At 36.5% G+C, this 11761-nt stretch overlaps 1 pseudogene; it reads right to left on the bottom strand.

Moving 5' to 3' along the window:
- Nucleotides 1–7815: 7815 nt before the first annotated feature.
- On the bottom strand, nucleotides 7816–8778 carry LOC100464703 (annotated as a pseudogene).
- Between the last annotated feature and the right edge of the window lie 2983 nt (nucleotides 8779–11761).

Here is an 11761-nt window from a genome sequence, read left to right as displayed (position 1 = left end):
ACAGTTTAAAATACCATACATGCAAGACTCTCAACTGTGAAGCTCTAATCCAGGCATCTCTCCTAAACTCTGAAGTTATAGGTCCAACTAAATAGTGTCTCCAAACATAAAATGTATTTAAAGCTTAAAATGTGCAAAAAAGCAAAAAAAAAAAAATCTTCTTAACAAAAATTGTCCTCCAAATTTAATCGTCATTTTGATCAGTGACACCTCTGTTTTTCCGGTTGCTGAGCAAAATAAAAAACTCAAATCATTTTAGGATTCTCATATTCCCTGAAAATATACATTCATTGTAGTGACATATCCTATTTCTGTGAAGAAATGTGTCCAAAACCACACCCAATATTTGTGCTACTGCAACCATATTTTAGACCTGCATCATGTCTTATGTGGATTATACTACCCTTCCGCTCTTGCATTATCCACATGGCAACCAGAAGGATATGGTTAAAATTTAAGTTATGTCATGCTTTGTCCTGTTCAAAGTGTACGAACGACTGTTTGTTTCATTGAATAAAAGTCCTTACCATGTCTTCTAAAGCCCTACTTGATCAGGCTCTTCCACATCTCTGATCTTCCTCTTTCTCCCAACCCACTCACTGCCACCCACATTAGCCTCCTTGTTTTACCTCAAACATGTCAGCATGCTCCTTCCCTAAGTGCTTTTTAAACACTGTTCCATCTATCTGGATTGCTCTTCCCCGGTGTAGCGATATGGCCCATCCCCTCCCTTCTTTTAGCTCTCTACTCATGTGATACTCATCTGAGATGCCCTCAGTAAACACCATTTGCAACATGGCACTCTCTATCCTAATATTTGATTTTGCTTTGTCCTCTTTCATTTTTTTTCTTTATAGCTCTTGTTACCATTCAGGCTTTTAAGTTTTTAAATCATTGTTTGTTTGTTTGTTTGTTTTTCACACACAATGGTATGCCACTTGGAAAATGCCAGGGTTTTGTCACTTTTGTTTTTACCTATTTCATCACATCTAGGACACTTCTTGGTTGATGTTAGGTGTTCTTTAAATATTAATTGAACAAATTAATCAAGATTTTTGATGCATATTAGCAAAGAGCTTTCTGCAGGTTCAAGTCAGTTAACTCCATCACCAATGATGTTTGAAGGTACCTTTTCAATTGGGCCTTAATTAACATTTGGAAATGTAGCTCTGTGGTCCAACACACACACACACACACACACACACACACACACACATGCATTTTCACTCTCTCTCTCTACAAGGCTAATAGGAATAGAGTCAAGGAATAATGTAAGATTAGAGCATTTTCATTGTGAGTAGAGTACTCTGCATAAGTGGGGCCTTGAATAATTAGAGAGTTGCTGAGGACTGAAAGAAGAGAAAAACAGGGAGGGTGTAAAGATAAATGCAAAAGAGAAAGGTAGAGGACAATCGTGTACAACAATTGAAAACAGATTTGGGGAAGCTCTTTTAGCCAAGAACTGAGATGGACATTGGGTTTTTGCATATGCCCAAATCACTAATTACAGTTTTTCACCTTTTCTGAGAATGTGCTCTGAGATCCAGCACACCAAAAGGAAACTTAGTTTTCACTATATGTGTTTGGGAGCAGAGAAAACAGACAACCACAAATAGTACACCATGATTAAGTCTGGGTGGTGAGATAATGGATTATGGTTTTAAGTGAATTATCTCATTCAATTCTCACAAGAGCTCCTTGAATTAGCTTCTATTATTAGTTTGTAAGTATCTTGCCCTAGGTCCCAAAGCTAGAGCCTTAACTTCTCAGTTCTAAATTATTCTAAATTCATAAAACATTTTTAAAAATTTTCAGAATAAAAATATTCTCTCTCCTCTTCCTTTTTCTTTCTCTCCATCTCTTTCTAGCTCTATCTGTTTATCTATCCATCCACATATATACATCATAACTAGGTGATTCATGGACTAATAATGAGACTGTGCCATAAACCAAGAGTTATGATTAGTCTAATTCTGAGCATGTGAGCTTCATTTAATAAAATGTGATTTGTTTATAATGGATTTCATGATTGATACCCACTATTCATTCCCCCCTTACATGATTAGCCTAAATTCATTATGGTAGCCTAAATTCACCATCTTTACCAGTGACTAATTACCAATTTGATAGGCCTCGAACTATTTGGGCCAATAAGAAACCAGGGAAAATGTCCTCCAGGATTTTGGTAAAAATAAGCAAGTAGTTCTCATTCCTACTTGATGAAGATAAAGCAGAATCCTTTGGTTTCTATTGTTAAAAACTAACATTGGGTGAAGCCAACACTTGTCTGGCAAAGGAAATATACCAGAGATAAAGATATACAGATAGAGACGGAGATGACAGAAAGAAATGAGAAAGAGGGAGAGAGAGAGTGTGTGCTTAGAATTAACATTTAAAAATCACTAAAAAAAAAAGTAGTGTTTATTATTAAAGGTTAAACATAGTAAATGATAATCAGAATGATCAACTGGGTTAGAGAGTAGCCTCTACCCCCACTTCAGGTGTTTAGAAAAAAGGACATGGATCCCTGTGGAAGCAACTTTCAACTGAGAACAAAAACCATTACAAACTTCAACCTTTCATACTAGGTTGTAAACTAGAAGTGTTTCGATGATTACTGGGTTAAATTGGGAATATTATTATTGGCAAGTTACCTACTGTTCAGTGTTTTTAAGACTCAATAAAACAATGTTTGTAGCAATTACTATAATAAAATGAGATAAATATCCCATACCCTACAGAACTGAGTTGTGACTATTCAGCACATCTTGCAGCATTTAAAATATAAATCATTATTCATCTTTCTAATGATATATACCCTCAATTAGTTACCAGTTGACTTCCATATGTACAAAATTACTACTGGTTGTTAAATAAATTTATATTAAAGGATCAAAACCTAGGAACATTTTAGGGCAAAGGTTATTTAGTGCTGCATTTACAACATGTAAATTACTGTTAATTATTTATTGTTGAGTACTTTTTAATCAAAGAAGGAGTTATTACAAGTCATTTACCTGGTGCCACAATGGGAAAAAAATAGATGTAGGTGGTTTTTGATTAAGGTAATCATAGTTTCATTCTTCAAAAGTATATCAAGCAAAAAATTAAGTTCAGCATGGCATGCAAGGATCAATGGATTCTGGTTATTGCCCGAGCTCATGTATTTCCATCATAAATCCTTTGTTTTAAAAAGCACTATTTATTTATTTATTTATTTGTTTATTTATTTATTTATTTATTTATGAGAGTGGGCAAGAGAGAGAGAAAGAGCACGAGCGGAGGGAAGGGGCAGAGGCAGAGGGAGAAGCAGACTCCCACTGAGCAGGGAGCCTGATGGGGGACTTGGTCCAGGACCCTGGGATCAGGACCTGAGCTGAAGGCAGATGCTTAATGAACTGAGCCATCCAGGTGCCCTCAAAAAGCAAAATTTGAGAAATTTTGTTCTTTGTTTAGGTTACTTTTCTTCTTTTTAATTTTTTAAAAAAATTTTATTTGTTTATTTATTTATTTGAAAGAGCTGCAAGAGAGAGCATGCGTGAACAGGGAGGGGGTGGGGTGGAGCAGAGGGAGAGGGTCAAGCAGACTCGGTACTGAGCTTGAAGCCCAATGCAGGGCTCCATCTCATGACCTGGAGATCATGACCTGAGCTGAAACCAAGAGTCGGATGCTTAACAGACTGTGCCTCTCAGGCACCCCTCTAATTCTTTTATCACATCTTCTTATAAGCTTTTTCTTTATTCCTAGCCTTACAGGATGGCACTCATCTATGTCTCTATAGCATCCTGTACCTTCTGCTATAACAGATTTTATTATGATGTATCACACTCCTGTAGTTGTCCATCTCTCCCACTAAAATGGTATCTCCTTAATAACAGAATTCTTTTTTACTCTTCATCCCCTAATACACGTCACAGGGCCTAGCATATGGAACAAACTCAATAAATATTGCTGAATAAATCTGTTAACAAATAAAGTTAATGGGGACACCAGTAAATTCTGTGAGTGTCAATAGTGTAGGAGAACTTAAGTCATTATTTAAATTTTGGTTCCTGGGAGTGCCTGGCTGGCTCAGTTGTTAAAGCACACCCCTCTTAATCTCAGGGCTGTATATTCAAGCCCCATGTTGGGTGTAGAGATTACTTAAAACGAAAACCTTTTAAAATATAAATAAATTTTAGCTCCATTTAATGTATTTTGTTATTTTTAAATAAATAAGCTTCAAAAATATTATCTAGGCCAACTTCCTATATAGAATTAACACTACACTTAAGCAATTATAGAGTGCCGATTCCATTCCTAAAGTATATATTAAAAATAGCTCATAAAATACTATGTGAATACATAAAAATATAACAGCAGATATGATTCTCTAATTTCATGTTTTAAAAAATTGAGAAAAAGAAATCTTTGTCTAGTTAATCAAAGGAGTTAGCTGAGAAATGTATATGGGGAAGCAGACATCTATAAAGCAATATCTAAGCAGAACTTCTGTATATATTAAGAAATCAATCATTAGTTACTAAAACAAACAAAAAGTATTTGGTAGCTCCCCGGACAGAAGGAAGAAGGAAAGAATCAGGCCTATGGATAGAAACCATGGATATTAAATGCTGAAATGCATGCATCATCTCTCTTAGACATTTCCTTTGGATGATTCAACCCAAAATATCTCTGTGTCTGCGCTTGTGATTAAACTTTTTGGAAAAGGGAATCTGACTAGTCTACTTCTGAAATTAGGAGAAATGTGGTTCTGTGATGTAGCTAATTGTATATTTGGGGGTGAAGGAAGATAATTTCCCCAAAGGTCACAGATCAGATCAAAAATAAAGACAATGTCAGAACCTACCATAATCATTTAAGTTCATATACACACACACACACACACACACACACACACACACATATATATATCTTGTATATTAAATCTTGTAATGAAAGAAGAAAGTGATATAAACAGACAGTAGAGTTAACTGTGGATTGATATTTCAAAGTTATACTATGGATTAAAAACTTCCACTCATTTTTTTCAGTTAAAATTAGCAGATATCTGGGAAAATTAACTTTCTCTTATGATAGTCTACTAGAAGATTCAGGAAAATAGACTCACATTACTAATTCTTTTAACAGACAGAATTTGTTTTCATAGAAGATCGGGTAAACAGATGTTTGGAAGATTGAAAAAGAAAAAAAAAGTAATAATAAATATTGAAATAACAAAGTAGCAATAACTGCAGGAAGGAGATGCCACGCATGCAGAAGGAGAAACAAAGGGGATGTTAGAATCCAGAATCCTAGAGGGGGAGGGCCTCCTAGACACATCTCAGTGTCTAATCCTTTGGGAAGCAGGTTGTACTCGGCTGTGAGAGTTGACTGCAGTTGGTTTTGGAGCCCCCAGGGAAGCAGGAGACTGAAAGGAACAGCTGCAGGGGTAAAGAGGCATTCTTGTGCTAGGAGATCCAACAAGCAAAAGGACAAGAGAAAGTGCTTTCTCCTCTTTTCCTACCATAACTTCTTCGTATGTCTCTCTTGATAAGGGAGAATTGAAGCCCCAACTTACACAAAAAAGAGTGTGGAAGAGGGAGACACAAGAGTGTTGAAGCTGAGAAACAATAGCTTCATAACCACTACAAACAATTTATACTTTGACACATTGTTATTTTTCCAATTGTTATCTTCCCATTTCTTATTTTATTGGCATTTTAATTTGATGTCATTAATTACAAGTTATTTCCTGTAATACTGATTGTATATAGAATGCCAATAAAGTTTTGTGAATTTAATTTGTGTCTTGGTTAAAAAGATGGGGCGCCTGGGTGGCACAGGTGTTAAGCGTCTGCCTTCGGCTCAGGGCGTGATCCCAGCATTCTGGGATCGAGCCCCACATCAGGCTCCTCCGCTGGAAGCCTGCTTCTTCGTCTCCCACTCCCTCTGCTTGTGTTCCCTCTCTCACTGGCTGTCTCTCTGTCACATAAATAAATAAAATCTTTAAAAAAATAATAATAATAATAAATAAAATCTTAAAAAAAAAAGTTACCCAACTTTTACTAGGCAATTCTAGAATTCTAACTTTTGACTAGGTAATAGTTTTATAATAATTTATGTAATTCTTTGGCTCTAGTAAATAAAGCCAACTTTGTAATCCTGTCACCATTTTTTTGTCTCCCTTTAAGGCAGAGGATAATATCTATAAGCCTGCCATGCCAGACATAGTCCATTAGTCACAGGAAAAAACAGACAGTAGCGTGTGGAATGGATCAGCCCAAATTCATCATGACCACTAAAAAACAACACAAAACAAATATCTTATTAGTGATTTGCCAAGCACTTGATCATTTCGAGTGAAGGATGGCATGTTAATGAATACATATAAAGGCAGTTCTCAAATTCACATATTTCAAATTAACAGCAATCAGTCAATTACACGCATGAAATCGACTTGCTTCACATATTGCCCTTGAGTAGGCTGGAAACATATAAATGAAACTAAGTCAGATTTATGATGGATTTGGAGGAGATTCCTAATTCAAGTCATAGCAAATACTTTATCTTCCTGATACACAGAACCAAGCAGCTTTAATCAAAATAACCAACTCCAAAATAGGCACAAATAATGTCTAAGCAGTTATGGAGGGGAAACAAACAACATCTACAACAAAAACCCTAAACTGAATAGAGTGGGAAGGCATTGAACATGAAATCTTGGCCTTCGACCTGTTATTATATAATGGATTTTCTAAAGGAAGGTAATATATTTTCTGAATTCCATTATAAAACAGGATTCCAAAAATACATGGGTCAGTAGTAGCATTGCTGGAATAAATACAGACATAGGGACTCATACAACTCAACTGCAAAAACCAAAAACAACCTCCAAAAATGGCAAAGGGCCTAACCAAGTAATTTTCCAAAAACATACCAACATCCAACAGATACATGAAAAGGTGCTCCACATCGCTAATCATCAGGGTAATGCAAATCAAAACCACAATGAGATAGCAATTCACAGCTGTTAAGAAGTCTATTCTTTTTTTAAAAAAGATTTATTTATTTATTGGGGTTGGCAGAGGGAGCGGGAGAGAGAATCACAAAGCAGATTCCATGCTGAGTATGGAGCCTGATGGGATCCTACCACCCCAAGATCATGACCTGAGCCAAAACCAAGAGTCAGATGCTTAACTGACTACACCACCCAGGTGCCCCAAGAAGTCTATTATTATAAATGCTGGGTGTTGAAAAAAGCAAACCCTTGTACACTGTTGGTGGGATTGTAAACTGGAACAGTCATTATGGAAAACAGTATGAGTATACCTCAAGAAATTAAAAATAGAACTACCATATGACCAAGAAATCCCACTTTTGGGTATATATCCAAGGGAAACAAAACCATTATCTCAAAGACATAGTTTCACTCCCATGTTAATTGCAGCACTATTCACAATAATCCGGTTATGGAAATAACCTAAGTATCCATTGACAGATAAAGAAAGAAAATGTGATTTTACATATATGATTATACATGTATATTCAACTTTAATATAATATATAAGCTGAATATTATTCAACTTTAAAAAAGAGAGAAATTCTGCTATCCGTGGATGAATTTGGAAGCTGTTATACTAAGCAAAATTTATTTAAATGTGGAATCTAAATACATATATTCATTTTGGGGGGGTTACAGTATACGTTATTGATGGTAAATGACAAGATAAGGCTCCCTAAACCCCTCCCCTTCTTCAGGGAGTCCAGGATAGAAATGGTATAAAGTTGGGAGATTCTCAGTGTGTTGCAGGATGAGTTGGGGCAAGGAGTCCCCTAGCAACTGAGGGCCTCTCTCTTCCTCTTGCTCTTACTGGAGCTCCTTGGAGGCCACATGGACCATAAGGTCCACCACTTAGTTGCTACAGCTAGATTCATTGTCATATCAGCAAATGAGCTTGACAAGTGGTCATTGAGGGAATGCCAGCCCCAACATCAACAACATTAACCTTTAACACTGTAAAGTCACAGGAGACAACCTGGTCCTCAGTGGAGCTTAGGATGCCTATGAGGGGCCTCTTTGATGCCTGCTTCACCACCTTCTTGATGTCATTGTACTTCGTAGCTTTCTCCAGGAGGTGGGTCAGATTCACAACTGACATGTTGGGGCTAGGGACACAGAAGGCCATGCCAATGAGCTTCCTATTCAGCTCAGGGATGGCCTTGCCTGCAGCCTTGACAATGCCAGTAGAATCAGGCATGATATTCTTGGAAGCCCTTCAGTCATCATACCATAGCTTCCTAGAGGGGCTGTCCATGGTCTTCTGGGTGGCAGTGATGGCATGGACTGTGGTCATGAGTCCCTCCACAATGCCAAAATTGTCATGATGACCTTGGCCAGAGGGACCAAGCACTTGGTGGTTCAGGAGGCATTGCTGACAATCTTGAGGGAGTTGTCACATTTACCATGGTTCATGCCCATCACAAACATGGCATCAGCAGAAGGGGTAGAGATGATGACCCTCTTGGCCTCACACTTCACATGAGCCCCACCCTTCTCCATGGTGGTGAAGACGCCAGTGGACTCCACAACATACTCAGCTGGTGCTGAGTTCTCAGCCTTGACTGTGCCATTGAATTTGTCAAATGAATGGAATCCTACTGAAACATGTAGACCATGTCATTGAGGTCAATAAAGGGGTCATTGATGGCAACAATATCCACTTTGCCAGAGTTAAAATTAGCCCTGGTGATCAGGCGCCCAATGTGGTCAAATCCATTTACTCCCACCTTATCCATTGTGTCTAGGGGACTGCGGCTGGCTCTACACCAGAAGATGCAGCTGTTGGTCCAAAGGGGAGGAGCAGAGAGCCTAAATACATATATTCTTAATGCAATCATTTCAATAGAAAAGATCAATTTCAAACTATGTTTTATTTGGTAATAATTATAGTATTTTAAATATAGTCATGTGCTAATTGTAAAAATCCTTTTAAGTTCTTTAAAATTTTTGATAAAAGATCAAAACGATACTCTAGAGATCATTATGTCTACCACATATCTGCTTTGAGAATGAGGTCAGGCATAATTAATTAAATTAATGATGCCTTTAACTGTTAATATCATTTAGCAGTTGTAGTTTCACAGGGATGCATTGTGTAAATTTTGTTTTGTAAATCTATTCAGCAAAGTAGACATTTAAATTTGTCCACAATTATTTAAAATCTTTGAGATGTTTTGATTATGAAAAGCAAAATGGTGAACATTCAAGAGAGGAAATATCCAACTGAGTAAGCAAGATGTATTTCCTCAGGTGGTATATAATTTTTTATTGGGGGCTTTTTTATTCATCTGGGTTTATGTATGTCTATCAGTGGGAGACAGTGAGATTCCTTGAGTCTTAGATTGTTTGCTTCTTTTTTTTTTTTTAAAGATTTTATTTATTTATTTGACAGAGATAGAGACAGCCAGCGAGAGAGGGAACAGGGAGAGTGGGAGAGGAAGAAGCAGGCTCACAGCACAGGAGCCCGATGTGGGGCTCGATCCCACAACGCCGGGATCACGCCCTGAGCCGAAGGCAGATGCTTAACCGCTGTGCCACCCAGGCGCCCCTAGATTGTTTGCTTCTAATGGGACCATAGTGATATCTTTTTAATAGTATTATTTAGTCATAATTAGCATTTTAATATTAAATTTTAAAAATTAAATTAATTAAACATTATCTTTTTTGATTGTGTTCTCACATCTCGTGAGGAATGTGAATTTGGACTCTACCTCACCTCATGATATAGTTCTGTGATTTTGAATCCTCATCCCAATTCTCCCCTACAAGTATTGGTTCTGGGTGGACGGAAAGCCTCCTGGTAGCCTCTGTAGGCTGAAAATTGGAGATTTTCTAATCATCTTTTCATTTATCGGGCAGTTTTTCAATGAGCTGTATTTTGTATAGAAGCTCAATGACAGTATGCCACCTCTCATTTGATCCAAGGCTCTGCCTCTTGTCCCCATTTACATTAAAGACCTGGCCCCAACCACTAGATTTGCATTTGACACCCTTCACTCGAGGTTCCTGATAGATGGCAAGTGTTCTACCGTGATGTTCCCTGTGTTTTGTTACTTGGTGGTTTAATTTTTTTTCTTGTGTTTGTTTTTTGAAACTTAAGTATTTATTTTATCTGACATGTATATTTGACATTGTGAGTGGCAGGAGGTGAAGATGTGCCTTCTTACCAGCTTAGTCTACTGCACTGAGGAAGACACTGTACACTGAAGATACATATAGAGCAGAGGGTGCTGCTGCTAATGAAATGAAAACTCCCAAAGAGATGAGAAAACTCTATTCATTCCAAAGGCCCAGAACATCCAGTACTTTGCTTGCTAATATTAGGATGTGCTATTGGATATGTTGCCATTCTAAGGGAAGGAAAAACAAAACTAACCTAAACACATCTGTTGCTAATTTGCTATTTTAAAAAAAAAAGTTCTATAGCTCCATTTAAAAGTCATTAAATTCAGTGCACACAGTATTTTGGATGTCAAAAAAAATAGATACTATACTACTATAGTTTGAAATATGCAAAAATATAGTATATGCACATTGTTCTCATGAAGTTTAAGCTTTATCAAGGAAATATATCCAAGCACACTAGCTATACTACTGGCCATAATATGAAAGAAACTGAGGCACAAAGCTGAAACTATCAGTCTGATTGGGTAGTGGTCAAAACTTCTTTGGGAATAGGCAATTTCTGTCAATTGTCCATGTAATGAAATTTCAAACCTTTTTAGTGACCCTCTGATTTTTGAGTCTCTTTAGCTCTCCCTTTTATAGTGATCACAAGAAATGAGGAAAATGAAAGTGAAATTTATCCAGTGTAATTCCTTAGAAATTAATGTGTTTGGAAAGTTGGCTGGAGGGGAACAACAACACATAATCATAATAGTTAACATTTTCCTGAGTGTTCACTCTATGACAGGCAGTTCCCTAAAAAGCAAAGTTTTGTATTACTAGTGCATTTAAAATAAGCAATCTTATTTCCTGTGTCATGCTATGGGGTACATGTAATTGTGTTTTCACTATTTATAGATAAAAATATATCTTTCCATCTATCCTATCATAAATATGATTACTGGATTATTTAACCAAAGAAAGTTTCATTTAGTTTAAATAGATAAAAGGATCCTGGAAATACTGTGGGGGTACCCATTAACTTTCTGTTGTTGTTGTTGCTTTTAAGTTTTTATTTTAAATCCAGTTAGTTAACACAGAGTATTATATTAGTTTCAGGTGTGCCATATAGTGAATAGTGACTCAACAGTTCCATACATATACATTAACTTTCTCTTAACATGTGAGGATACTAAAAGCAATTAAGAATTTAAAATATGAAATGGAAAGATTATCTAAATATTAATAGAAATAAAAATACAAAAATTTCTAATCCAAATAAAACCTCAACCTTATTTGAACCCAACCTTTGAAATATAAAGCAGGCTAGGTATATATTAAGTTGCACAGAGTTTGGCTAATAGCCATGAAATTGTATAGTGGTACCATAACACAATTGGAAGGTACTTAGAATTCTGACACAATGAATGAAACATTCTGCTTGGGTTCAAAGAAAGTACATGCTTATTTAAGTTACTGCCGTAAAAGACTTTAGTTTTGTTTTATTTTGCTTTTTAAGTGAAGTTAAATATTTTCATTAAATGAGCAGTTCCCAGAGAAGGAAAAGGATAAATTGATGGTGCTTTGTTGTCGTCTTCTTTTTTATATCCCCTT

Source organism: Ailuropoda melanoleuca, chromosome 10 (genome assembly GCF_002007445.2).
Source record: "Ailuropoda melanoleuca isolate Jingjing chromosome 10, ASM200744v2, whole genome shotgun sequence".
Classification (NCBI taxonomy): Eukaryota; Metazoa; Chordata; class Mammalia; order Carnivora; family Ursidae; genus Ailuropoda; species Ailuropoda melanoleuca.
This window is presented reverse-complemented; position numbering and strand designations above follow the sequence as displayed.